This window comes from Artibeus jamaicensis, unplaced genomic scaffold (genome assembly GCF_021234435.1).
Source record: "Artibeus jamaicensis isolate MK-2021 breed Jamaican fruit bat unplaced genomic scaffold, CSHL_Jam_final contig_388, whole genome shotgun sequence".
Lineage (NCBI taxonomy): Eukaryota > Metazoa > Chordata > Mammalia > Chiroptera > Phyllostomidae > Artibeus > Artibeus jamaicensis.
The window spans coordinates 4,636,673-4,647,811 of record NW_026521813.1 but is presented as its reverse complement, the minus strand read 5'-3'; the positions used below and the strand labels follow the sequence as shown (position 1 = coordinate 4,647,811).

The window sequence follows — 11,139 nt, the reverse complement described above, 5'->3', positions numbered from 1 at the left end:
GTGACAGGTTATTTGAGGTTTTGGAAAGTAGTATGAAGTTACCATTTATTTACAGACAACAATAAGTTCTCATAGGCAGGGCAGATTGAGGTTTACCTGTGTAACCACGAGCACAGAGGCAGTTGCATGCTCCAGTTCTGTTGATACAATTTTCTCCATCTGGACAAGGTGAGATTTCACATTCATCCATATCCAGTTCACAGAGAAATTCATAGTACCCATGTTCACAATCACAAAAAAATCTAGAGAAACATAGGAAAATGAGAAATAACATGTAATAACAAAAAAAACATTTCACTATATACATAATTCTAATGTACATATTAAACTTTACACATTTGACTTAAGTTAAATAAATGATAATATTTCCATTTTCTTTTTTTTTGAAGAAAATACAATTTACTTATTTTGGTTATCAACCTCAAGAGTTCCCCAAATGAAGTTCAAAACTGGTCCATATGCATAGAGGGCAAGAAAAGCCTAAAAAAGAGGCAGACCAACTCAGATTGGTTGGTGCAGGTTTAAGAAGCAAGGGAATTTACATCTCGGGGAGCCATAAGATTAGCAAATCTCCACCTCCACACCTGCCCACCAGAACCTTAAAACCACCTGCCACCAGAAAACTTAAAAGTTCATATAGACACCCACATGAACCTTAAAAGTTCATATAGAGTCCTGGACCTTAACATGGTTCAGTCACATGTACAGCATTATAGTCTCAATAACAGCTGTAGTCTTAACAACAGCTTTCTCTCTCTCAGCCAATTCTTAGTCCTTGAAATGTTTCCTAGTGCAGGAACAGTGATTGGAATGGACAGTGGAGTGGGTAAGGAGTCTCAGATCACGTGGACACAGGCAAAGGTCAACTGTCAGTCACATCATCTCCATAAATTCTGCCAACAACTTTTCTAGAAGGGTTTTTCCCCTTAAATATTCTTTATGTGAAAAGTTGAAGAAATGAATGTGTTTGGCACATGCATTTGCCAACTAATTAATGGCACTTTGATAAATACTATTGAGCCTACTTCTGTAACTGTACTAATTTTATTATTATATAAATACAAATTTTCATCTGTATTGTTGTTGAAAAGTAAAGATTATTCTGTCTATAGATTGAATTATGTTTTTATGATATTAAAACCCTCCTGTTTATTGGCAGATTTTGAATAGATTGGATGCAATTCAATAATTAAATATCAGGTTCAAAGTAGCACACACTTCATAGAGGGAGTGACCTTCAAAAGCTTTGTCATTAAAAATGGTTCCCAGAAACTTTATCCGAACTCCCTTTCATTGTGCAGCTAACCCCAATTTACCATACTCATCAGCCTCAGAGGACTCTGAATTGCTGTATTCAGATTTGTCCTCCAAGACTTTTATTTGGAAGAGCTTCTTTGCTCCTATGTGAGTTTCTTTTTTATTGATTCAGACTTTGTCTCAATTGGTCTTTAAATTTTTTCATTTATAATCTCAGCTGTGGCAGCTATATATATATATATGTATGTAGCACAATATATATAATATGTTATATAATATATATAACTATATGTCGCAGAATTGCCTTGAAATTATTTTCAGTTTATTTATGGTTATTATACTGACTATGTCTTTGTTTCAACATCTAGTCAGTCTATATCTATTGCCAGAAGATAGAAGACCAATTCTCCTGAGATAAAATTGTGATAGTTTTAGTTTATGTATGTGTAAATTAACATCAGTAAAAGCAACAGCCAATAATCGACACTAAAACCAAGAAATATATTAAAAAGAAGAAAAAGATAATTTAATCTTCTCTAACTTTACTTTTTATGTTCTTAAAATATTAATGAAAACATGAAACTGATTTCCACAGATAAAATTATTTTGAAAGAAAAGGGCACTTAGCAAAACAAAATCTCCATAATTGTGGTTTTTTCCCTCTTGTAAAAGACTAAATAAAAAGAAGTTTCCTTGTTATGCATTTGAGACAGATTTTAATTCCACCTTTGCAAAAGAATTCTACCTAATTAACTTCAGTTTCAACATAATTATAATTACAATGAAAACATAACTGATAGAAATCTAACATGTCCACATTCCTCTTTTATTCATTCACCACATTCATTGTGTGCCAGACTTTAGTCTGGTACCCAGATCCAAGTGTAAATAAGCCTTAGATTTGCTTTTGAAAATCTCAGAGAGAAGTCAGGGACATAATCTATAAATCACTAAAGTATACATATTCCATTAGAGAAAGTTGTGAAGTCCTATGAAAACACAGCTAACTGCTAGGGAAGGTGACAGAAAATGTTTTACTGGTTAATCATAAAGAAAGAGTGGAATCTTTGTATCAGTTGGGCAGAAGGCATTAAAGCTGAGAAAGGTCACACTGGTACAAAAGAGAATTGTATTTCTCAGAAGCTCTACACATGGCTAGAAAATGGACTATAATCTCATTGATGAACATTATTGATGGGCTGAAATCTCTTCCCTTTCAAAGGTGATTTCAGTTTGGGGAAGAGCCAGAAGTCACATGGCACCAAACCTGAGCTGTAGTGGGGCTAAGTCACCTGGATGATATGATCTTTCCTCAAAACATTCTATAGGAGATGTGATGCCTGAGTGGGCACATGGTTATGATAAAGCTGCCAGCAGCCAGTTGCCCATAACTACAGCCTTCTGAATCATCTGAATGGTTTTTGTGAAGAACGTTCAAGCTTAACACAAAATTTGACACAGAGTTGTTTCTCTACTCTCTCAGTCACTTTGAATGCTGTAACCACACAGTACACATGCTCACTCAGTGGTGTTGACTGGCCCCAGTGACTAGTACAGTGAAGTCATCATTGTTCATACATGTATATTCCAGTCTACTCTCCTTGGCTGCCAGGTTACATTGTTGTTGTGCAAACTGATATTATATTAACAATGGCTGAACTTTTTTCAGACAGACCTTATACCCCCACTCTTTCCCCCAACTCTCTCTCTGTCTCTTCCTTTTTTTAAAATATTTTATTTATTTATCTTTAGAGGGGAAGGGAAGGAGAGAAGGAGAGAAATATCAATGTATGTTTGCCTCTCATGGGTCCCCTATTGGGGACTGGCCTGCAACCCAGGCATGTGCCCTGATTGGGAATCGAACCATGATCCTCAGGCCCGCGCTCAATCCACTGAGCTGTCTCTTTCTTTTGTTCTCTCTGTCTCTGTCTGTCTGTCTCCTGCCCCCACCCTTACTGCCTCTCTCAAATAGCTGGGGTAATCACAGCATTGCACATTCCCAAATTGTTCTTTCTGCACCAGGCTCTTCAAACCCTTAAAAAGTATTAACTTCACAGCTTTGTGCAGTGGCAGTATCATAGCCAATGAGGTTTATCTGAGGCGTGATTATTGCTAATCGAAAAGTATTAACTTCATTAAGGTGTATCTGAAAGTATCCTCTGCCTATTCCTCTTCCTCCTGGCCTCTGGCTAAAGCAAACAATCTCTCCTTCAGCTTTGATGTATTTTTCCTTCTCTTACTGCCTGTCGAGTGTCCCATCACGACTTTAGCCAACCACATCTACCTTGGCTAAGAGAAAAAATAAAAGTGAACTTTGATTTTTTACTAGAGTCTTAGGTGATCCCGTTAAGTTTAGAATAATCATTGTATTGAATATTATAGGTTTCTGAAATATTTCTTCCTATTGATGAAATCTTATTTAACCATTTTAAAACACAAATATGCATATTTAAAAATGTTTGAAATATAAAAATACTTTACTAGGATCCCTGGCTTTTTTAAGTGGAGACAGATATTTAGATATTATGATAACATCTAAGTTTATGTGCATACATGTAACCTGTTACAAAGGAGTAATTATCATTGTAAAAATTTTAATATATATTTAATAAAATAGAAATTTCTAATTTAAATGCAAGGCCCTTTTGAGTTTCAGTGAAACTCTACTTAAATAGCTTATCGAGGTATTAAATATTTTTGTTTAAATTTAAAAACATTTGATAGTGATCTAAATTTTCAAACAGGTTTTCAAGATACTTTTCCAATCAATAAAATGCACTTTAACAGGTGACTTCTGACAAAAATTCAGTACACTAAAATAAAGTACAGATAATGAAGGGTAATTATAATTTATATAAAGTAATATTGCCTTAATGAAAAGAGATGAAAAAATATAAGATAACCACAGGGGCTTACACTCTAAAATAAGCCCCTGTTTTACCTGATTCTTTACATTATTCTTTTATCTACTTTTCATCTTGGCTCACATGAGAAAGGAAGTAAAAAGAAGAGAAATTGTTTTTAAGATTTTAAAATTTAAGTATTTTAATATATAACCACGGTGTTGATTAAAATATATTACAACATCTAAGACATAGATTTTTTAATGAGTTGTGATTTAAAAATGTATTTGTAATATTAAGATTTAATATATATTTCTTTTAAGAGATCACTTTATAAAAATGTACAGTCAAAAGAAAAAATAAACTATAAACTGGGGCTGATGAAAGCTTATAATTAGAACTTCTTAGTCTGTTTTAGCAATTAAAAAATTCATAGAATTTATAGTACATTTAAAGCAATTTAAATCTTCCTCTTGTGATTCTATAACTGCATTTCTGAGCCACGATTCTTTAAATTAATAATTTTTAAAATGAGAATATGAACAGGTAAATATTTATAATATTTACCTGTAATATTTGCAACATAGGTAAAGTTTCTTATATTAAAATTTTATTAAAAATAAATACTTTAGATAAATTATTTTAATTTTTAATTAATTATAAAATAATTAAATTTGTTTTTTTTATTATTTATTTTTTATTGATTATGCCATTACATTTGCTCTATTCCCCCCTCCCTTCCCCTCCACCCTGCATACCCCTCCCCCACCATTTCCCCCCTTTAGTTCATGAACATGTGTCTCAAATTCTTTAGATTCTGTATTTCCCCTACTATTCTTACCCTCCCCCCTATCTATTTTCTATCTACTGTCTATACTACTTATTTTCTGTACCTTCTCCCCCCTTCTCCTCCTCCCACTCCCCTGTTGCTAACCCTCCCTGTGATCTTCATTTCTATGGTTCTGCTCCTGATCTAGCTATCCTCTTAGTTTGCTTTTGTTTTAGGTGTGGTTCTTAATAACTGTGAGTTTGCTGTCCTTTCACTGTTCATCTTTTTTATCTTCTTTTTCTTAGGTAAGTCCCTTTAACATTTCATATAGTAAGGGCTTGGTGATGATGAACTCCTTGAATTTGACCTTATCTGAGAAGTACTTTATCTGTCCTTCCATTCTAAATGAAAGTTTTGCTGGGTAGAGCAATCTTGGTTGTAGATCTTTGGTTTTCATGACTTGGAATACCTCTTTCCAGCCCCTTCTTGCCTGTAAGGTCTCTTTTGAGAAATCAGCTGACAGTCTGATGGGAACTCCTTTGTAGGTGACTGTCCCCTTAGCTCTTGCTGCTTCTAGGATTCTCTCCTTCATTTTAATCTTGGCTAATGTAATTATGATGTGCCTTGGTGTGTTCCTATCCGGGTCCAACTTCCTCGGGACTCTCCGAGCTTCCTGGATCTCTCGGAAGTCTATTTCCTTTGCCATCTTGGGGCAATTCTCCTTTATTATTTGTTCAAATAATTTTTCAACTGGTGGTTGTGCCTTTCCCCCCTTCTGGTACCCCTATAATTCGGATGTTGGAACGTTTAAAGATGTCCTGGAGGTTCCCAAGCCTCTCCTCATTTTTCTGAATTCTTATTTCTTCATTCCTTTCTGCTTGATCATCTTTTTCTTCTGTCTGGTCCTCTCCCTTGATTTGAGTCCCAATTTTCTTTCCATCACTATTGGTATCTTTTGTATCAGCATTCATTTCAATTAATTTAGCTTCCATATGTTTCTCTAATTTGTGACTAAAATCCACCAGTTCTGTAAGGATCTTTATAACCAGTGTTTTGAACTGTGCATCTGAAAGACTGGCTATTTCTTCATTTTCAATTTTTAAACAAATACAGGCATATTTAAGTATACTATATATAATAAAATTATAGTCTTTAAAATTGCACATAAAAATAAAATTTAATATTCACCTAAAAGAGTATTACATATGCTAAGATATGCATAGTTTACTTCATTTATTTGAATTTATTTAACATCTTTAAGATGCTGTACTTTAAGGTTTTCTACATTCTGTGTACCCCATGCAGAAAGAAAAAAGTATTTGCTCCAGGAATTATTATCTTTAAAATAATCTCTGTATACTGTTATTATAATTTTTACTGTATATGAATATGGATTGAAACAAGGGAAAATCTGAAACAATGGTGTTATGGAAAAGTATTCAGCAGAATAGAATTAATTGAAATTAATAACTGGTTTCTAAGCAAACGATTTATAGAAAAAATGTACAAAATTTTATCTTTTGTTTAAATGTACATTAACTAATTATTTTTAACTTTATAATGGTAATGAAATATTAAACTCATAAACAACAAAAACTGATAGCTTACAATATTCTTGTTGAAGTTTGGTTATAATAATATCAGACAAGTATTTGAAAATTTTTTCTTCTATATTCTTTGACTGGACTGGCCACTGTTATTGTAATTGTTCTGGTAACTTTTCTATTTAGGTATAAATTTTTAGTAGATCAATATTATTGTCAGTGACACAAGTGAACTGATGACTATGGTTCAAGAAGCATTAGTTCTTTGGGGTAATATATGTTATCAAGTGTCATGAATGTCAATGCCAGTGTCCAACTTCGTAACAGCTCTGAAAAGGAATGGAGGCCGTCATCCAGATGCTGTCATACATCAAAAAATTCGTGGTGAAACGGTGCCCTTATGGTTTATTACTAATCATTGCTGGTCTTCAAAAACTAAAAGTGAATAAAACAGATTTAAAAAATGGATGTAATCATGAAGTTTATTAGGTAATAGATATTGTTTTTAATATTTTATTATTTTCTGTAGTTTAATTTACACTAAATATACAATTGGTATTGAATTGTTAAATTATTTCATAGATTTCTAATGGGTAAGTGAATATCAATATGCTAAAACAAACCAAAGAAAATTATTTAATCAAAAAACACATTATTGAAAAGTGGGATATAAAATTGTGATTATTCATTTTTCAGTTGTTTAAGGAGTTTTTTTGAAGCATTGTCATTCACTTAAAATGGCTTTTATTAGAGCAATTTAAACAAAGTATTTTCTGAGATAGAATAGTCAATGCTCATGCACCCCTCATCCATATTTTATACATATTAATATTTTTCTAGTTGTTAAATAATTTTTAAGAGAAATGTACATACTGAATATATTTGAAACCCCTTTTTATATTTTCATATATATGGAATTATTCTTCATTTGTCTTTACAAAAAGGAGATCATTATTCTGAGGGTAGTATGCATTCTTCAAATATGTTTTAATATTTCATTAAATATTACTATTAGCCCCCAAATTAAATAATTAGTTATAAATCTAATAATATCTGCACACAACTCATATGAAGAAACTACAAAACTCTGGTGTACAAAATCAAAGAAAAACTAGAGAGATATTTTATGTTCATGGATAGAAAGACTCTATATTGTAAAGATATCAATTCTACCCAACTTCATCTCTAGACTCAGTGAAATCCCAATCAAAATACCAGCAATTTATGTTGTGAATATTAACAAAATGATTCTAAAGTTTATGTTTAGAGGAATAAGACCTAGAATCCAATGATGAATGAAAAATAATATTAATAAGAACAGAGTTGGAAGACTGACATTGCCTGACATTATTATTAAAACATTAGATAAATAGATTAATGGAAAAAGTAGAGAGCTCAGAAATACACACACACAAATATTGTCAACTGAGCTTGACAAAGGGGCAAAGGCAATTCCATACAGAAAAGATGTTCTCTTCAAAATGGTGCTGGAACCTCTAAATGTCTACATCAAAAAAAAAAAAAAAATAGACACAGACTCTACACTCCTTTATATAAATTAACTCAGAATGGATCACATACCTAATGCAAAATGAAAAATTATAAAATTCCTTGAAGATAACAAAAGAGAACACCTAAATGACCTTGGGTTTATCATTTTAAATATAACACTGAGGGCATGACACATGAAAGAAATAATGCATAAGCTGGACTTCATTACAATTAAAAACGTATCTGTTCTGTGACAGCAAAGGTCAAGAAAATGATATGATAAACCTCAGGCTAAAGGAAAATATTTGCAAAATACATTCTGATAAAGCCTACTATGCATAATATACAAAAAACTCTTAAAAATCAACAGGAAAACAAAGAGGTCAATTAACAATAGGCATTAACAGACAGACACCTGAACCAAGAGAACATACTGATCTAAAATAAGCATATGAAAAGGTGCTTCACACCATATGTTAGCAAGGAAATGCAAATTAAAACAAGAGCTATTACCATATATCTCTTGGAATAGTCAAATTTCTATAACACTGACAATACCTAATGCTCATGAGGATGAGGAACAATGGGAACTGTCATTCACTGCTGATGGGAATACGAAATGATACAGTCACTATGGAAGATACTTTTGCAGTTTCTTACAAAACAGTTTTTCTAAATAATATGTTGCATATATTATTCTGATATTTTCTTTTTCCATTCATCATAATTCAGTAAACATTTAAGCAGTATATATTCCTACAGCTTATTCATAAGAAAAATATGTAGTTTTCTGCTTATTGTATCATGTTTTTGTTAATCATTTTGTTATTAAATTTTTACCTTTTTAAACATGACATGCACAACCTTATACATATATCTGTGTCCATATTTGAGATTTTCATGTATATACACAAGAAGTTAACAACATTCTCCTCAGAGTAATTCTTCATCTCATGAGCAGTGGATACAATTCCACTGGGCCTTGGAAAGACGGATCTCACTTTATTTTTGGTTTCCTAACTGTTTACTGACCAGTGAAATTTCCTTCTGCTTGAATGGCTTGTTCATCATAGTCTTTGCCTATGTTTCCTTATATCCTCTTAACCTTAAACTGGTTTCAGCAATGTTTCGTGCACATATTTTTGTGAGCATCTATTCAGTTATCACTAACTGCTATTGTCTCAAACACAATCCACAGGGAGTTTGTCGGGCCCTACTCAAGTACAGATTGAAAACACAAAGGCTGCTGTGTTGAAGGCATTTCTAAAAGACTTTATTTTTTTATAATAGTTTAAGGTTCACAGAAAAAGTAAGCTGAAAATGCAGTTTCCATATAATCCTTCCCCCCATACTTGCAAAACTTCCCCCATTATCAACACCCCCCACCACAGCAGTATGCTAATTTTTTTAAAAGAATTTGTATTGTTGATTGGGTAAACACATTTAGTCATGTCTGGAAGAAAATTATTAAAAATAACCCAGTGCAGTGATGACCATGATAAAGAATAATGACTAATCCTTCCAAATAAATTGACCATTGAACTTTTCTTCCAACTCATGTAATACAAATTTAAAATAAATCTCACTGTAAACACAGATAACACTGTGGTGATTGTGTCAGGGAGAGAGGATGGGTGGAGGTGGAAGAAGGTATGGGAGGACAAATGGTAATGGAACAAAATATAATAATAAATGAACCATAAAAAATAAATCACACAAATTAGTAAGAATTATATAAGAATGGTGAATATAAAATAAATGCATGCCTTTTTTATTCTATTTACATGTAACACAGCATGTATCCTATCTTTAATGGTTTGCATAGGACTGCAAAAAAAGTTTCTGTATAAACAGGCAATATAGAAATACTCTATTATTAGATTATATATATATATATTCATTGACAGTGTCAAAGTCTATAATTAAATCTAACTGTGTGTGTATATATATGTGTGCATATATGTGTGTGCATTTCAAGTGATGAACCTATACTAATATATCATCGCCCAAAGTCTACAGGTTACATTAGAGTTTACTCTTGGGGTTGTACATTCTTGGGTTTTGACAAATGTATTACACATGTCCACCATTATAACAGCACACAGAATGGTTTCACTGCCCTAACATCCTCTGAGATCCACCCGGATATTCCTCCTTTCTCCTAACTGCTGGTAACCACTAATCTTTTTTATCGTCTCTGATGTTTTGCCTTCTCCATAATGTTATAAAGTAAGCCTTTTTAGATTGGCTTCTCTCATTTAGTAATAGGTTTTTAAAATCACTTCTTTTCATGACTTGATAGCTCATTTCTTTTTAGTGCTGAGTAATATCCCATTATCTGGATGCACCACAATTTATTTACTTACTGATGGGAATTTGGTTTATTTCCAAGCATTGAAAATTATGAATAAAGCTGATATAAACTTCTCTATATAGGTTTTTGAATGGATGGACATAAGTTTCCACTCATTTGAGTAAATACCAAGCACTGCTATTATTCGATCATATTGTAAGTTTTCTACAAAACTGGCAAACTATCTTCCAAAGTGGCTGCCATTTATTTTTTATCTAGAGGTAGATTGCCTTGGGGGTGCCAATTTCTTCTGTTTATTGTACCATCATCCTTAAGCAGGGGACACCTCCTGCCTTCCTTACCTTTATGATCTCTGGGGAGGGCCAGAGATCAAAGGCGCCAGCACTGGGTAGTGCAACACTAATCAGATGGTCAAAAGTCATATCCAGAGACTTCCAGCTTCTGTTTCATGTCAGAAAGAGTTTCTATTTCAATCATGGTTCGGTCAGTGCATTGTATTGGCAGAAGTTTTTCTTAAACACGAGTTGGGCTTGAAACTTAATACTCACAAAAACTCTTCAGCAATCTGCATGTTGGGCTGTCAGGTTAACCACCATTAGTAGTTGGTTATTTTCCATTAGCTTTTTAGATTTTTCTCAGTGTGGGAAGTCCTTTGCTGCCATGAGCTGGACTGAAGAGTCAGTATCAGTCCTATAATCAATTCAGCCCTCTGTAAGTGAATTGATATTGTATTCATGAGTCATGAACACACCACACACATTCTCTTTTCAGCCAAGGGCATGTGGCCTGGTTTCCTCCTGCAGCTCTTTGAAATTTCATAGTGAAACTTGGGGAAGTAGTCTTCAGAAGCCATATAATAAATTCATACAAAAAAGTCTCTATTTGGGTTTCTAAGGTCATTTTGGTTCTACTATTTATTTC

General features: G+C 33.0%; 1 pseudogene; it reads left to right on the top strand.

The window, feature by feature from the left end:
• Positions 1-3,312: 3,312 nt before the first annotated feature.
• LOC119045434 (uncharacterized) lies at positions 3,313-3,395 on the top strand (annotated as a pseudogene).
• The last annotated feature ends 7,744 nt before the right edge of the window (positions 3,396-11,139 follow it).